Genomic DNA, 2,500 nt, shown 5'->3' on the forward strand with positions numbered 1-2,500 from the left:
GGAAGGGGTGGGGAGGGTGATACAGGAAGAACAAAGATAACAAGGGGACAGAGGGGGGAGGGGGGCGAGTGTAAGAAGGGACGTAGTAGCAGCAGGGGTTGGCAGGGGAAAGCAGGGAGGGAAGGAGGGGGGTGGGGAATGAGGCAAGAGAGCGGTTGCGTGCGTGAGGTGACTGCGTGCCACCCCCCCCCCCCCTCCAACATTCACCCCAACCGAAAGTGCAGTGACGGGGCATTTCGTGCGAGATTACGGCCTTATCTCACCCGAGCGCGAGTGAGGACAGGGTTACTTAGCAGCCCATACGCACCGTCGGTCCCCCCTCCTCTCCCCTCCAGTCTCCTCTCCTCTCCCCTTCCCTCCTCTCCCCTCCTCTCCCTTCCCTTCCCTTCCACTCCTCTCCCCTCTTCCCCTCCTCCCCTCTCCCCTCCCCTCCCCTACTGACCATGACATTGACAGGGCCGTACTCTGACGTCATCAGGATATTCCATAGCCTGTATAGGTGTATATGTGTATATGTATATGCATGTGCATGTGCATATGAATATGAATATGAATACATACATAGATACATACACACATATATGTATATGTATGTGAATATTAATACATATGTGTGAGAGAGAAGGAGAGGGAAGAAGAGGGAGAGGGAGGAAGAGGGAGAGGGAGGAAGAGGAAGAGGGAGGAAGAGGGAGAGGGAGGAAGAGGAAGAGGGAGGAAGAGGAAGAGGGAGAGGGAGGAAGAGGGAGAGGGAGGAAGAGAGAGAGGGAGGAAGAGAGAGAGAGAGAGAGAGAGAGAGAGAGAGAGAGAGAGACAGATTATATAAGTGATAAACTGGTTCTGACTTGAATGAAGGATAGTATAGATGATTGTATAGTAGTACATGCTCCCTGATTGTACTTATGCGCGCGCGCGCGTGTGTGTGTGTGTGTGTGTGTGTGTGTGTGTGTGTGTGTGTGTGTGTGTGTGTGAGAGAGAGAGAGAGAGAGAGAGAGAGAGAGAGAGAGAAAGAGAGAGAGAGAGAGAGAGAGAGAGAGAGAGAGAGAGAGAGAGAGAGAGAGAGTGAGTGAGTGAGTCAGAAAGATAGAAACTAACACCAAGAGACAGAGGCGAAGACTGAGAGCATAAGTGATTGCTCGTGCGTGCGTGCGTGCGTGCGTGCATGTGACGTGGTGGAATGTCGAGATCCACGAGGCCACCTCCACCCCTCCCCCTCCCCCCTAAGCCTCCGAGATGCAACCATAACAACAACACGGCTCCTTCCCCCCTCCTACGCGGGAGGTAGGAGGGGGGAAGGGGGGTGTAAAGTCATTAACGATATAAATTCTCTCCAGGGAGCGAGGCGACGACACTCCGACCTCCCCACAAGATATCTTATCACTGAATTCTTGGACTTCATAACACTTAACTCGAGAACGGATGACGGATCGGGAGCGAGGTAGTGCGTAGTTTATATGTTTATTTATTTTTCGTTTTTTTCGTTATTTTCGGGGTAGATGTCTGGAAGTAGCACACTGTATACGGCTTGTGAAAAAATGCCAGAGGAGATAATGGCTCGCAATGGTCAACGCTGAACACCGAACTGCGATATTTATGTTGAAGCGACTTGCATTAGCCAATCACATTGCCGTAAGCCGTGCAGCTAGGTTTCTTATTGGCTGGCTGCTCCGCGGGACACGCCCTTCGCACTGCAGCGCTCGTCGTTGAACAGGTAAATGGAGGTTTTCAGAAAACCGAATTAGATTAATAGATCAGCCAAACGTACGCGGGAAATGAGAGGAATTAGAATGATAAGACCTGCAGGCGGGGGCGCTGGGCCGTCGCCACGGATGACTTACCACGTTCGTGTGAAAAAAGGAATTCAATGTTTTCTTCGGTGTTAGCTCCTAGTCCCTTTGCCCGATAACACTCACACACCTGCTAGCACTTGCAGCAAGACGGGTTGGATCCCAACATAATTTCATTGCTAATGATAAGGTGGACACCGCAGTGACTAGCAACTAACTGATAGCAGCGGAGTGTGTCAGTCTGTATCTCTTTGTCAGTGAGTGAACGTCAAGTTAAGCCGTTCCATTGAGAAGCGTTTTTCCTTGGTCACTGCTTCTGAACTTTCCTCAGTGCGAGTCTCCCCAAGTGCACAGCGCTCAGTGCTCAGGACAGCCACCAATCAGCGGCTGGTGTGCGAGCGCGTGTGAGTGTGTGTGTGTGTGTCAGGTGCGAGCTGCACCGGCCACCCTCCCTACCTGTCTCCAAGCCGACCCTCATCTGTCCCCTCGAAGCGACGCTAAGAGTCCCGCCGAGTGCCCGACGGAGGCTCCTGACGGCGCCTTGGAACGAGGAGAGAACAATGGGCCTGCGGCCGGCCCGGCGAGAGTGCACGAGGGACAGGCAGTAGCATCCCGAGGGCGGCGGCGGAGGAGGGTCCATGCACGCGGGAGAGGAGGAGGAGGAGGAGGAGGCGGCTTGATCACGTTTTCACCTTGGCTGACGAAGCCGCACTCGC

The 2,500-nt window shown here is 53.5% G+C and overlaps 1 protein-coding gene across 3 annotated transcripts in view; it reads left to right on the forward strand.

Moving 5' to 3' along the window:
* The window catches only part of LOC113802743 (uncharacterized), a 114,807-nt gene that overhangs the window by 95,098 nt on the left and 17,209 nt on the right, over nt 1-2,500 (forward strand). Inside the window, exon 1 of one of the 3 annotated variants that reach the window (XM_070130586.1) lies at nt 1,905-2,500. This exon is cut by the window's right edge and continues 837 nt beyond it. The exons of the other annotated variants lie outside the window; for them this stretch is intronic. The gene's annotated coding sequence lies outside the window, so the exon portion shown is untranslated. Of the gene's footprint in view, nt 1-1,904 lie in introns of those variants that run through there. 3 annotated transcript variants of the gene reach the window in all.

This window comes from Penaeus vannamei, chromosome 15 (genome assembly GCF_042767895.1).
Source record: "Penaeus vannamei isolate JL-2024 chromosome 15, ASM4276789v1, whole genome shotgun sequence".
NCBI lineage: Eukaryota > Metazoa > Arthropoda > Malacostraca > Decapoda > Penaeidae > Penaeus > Penaeus vannamei.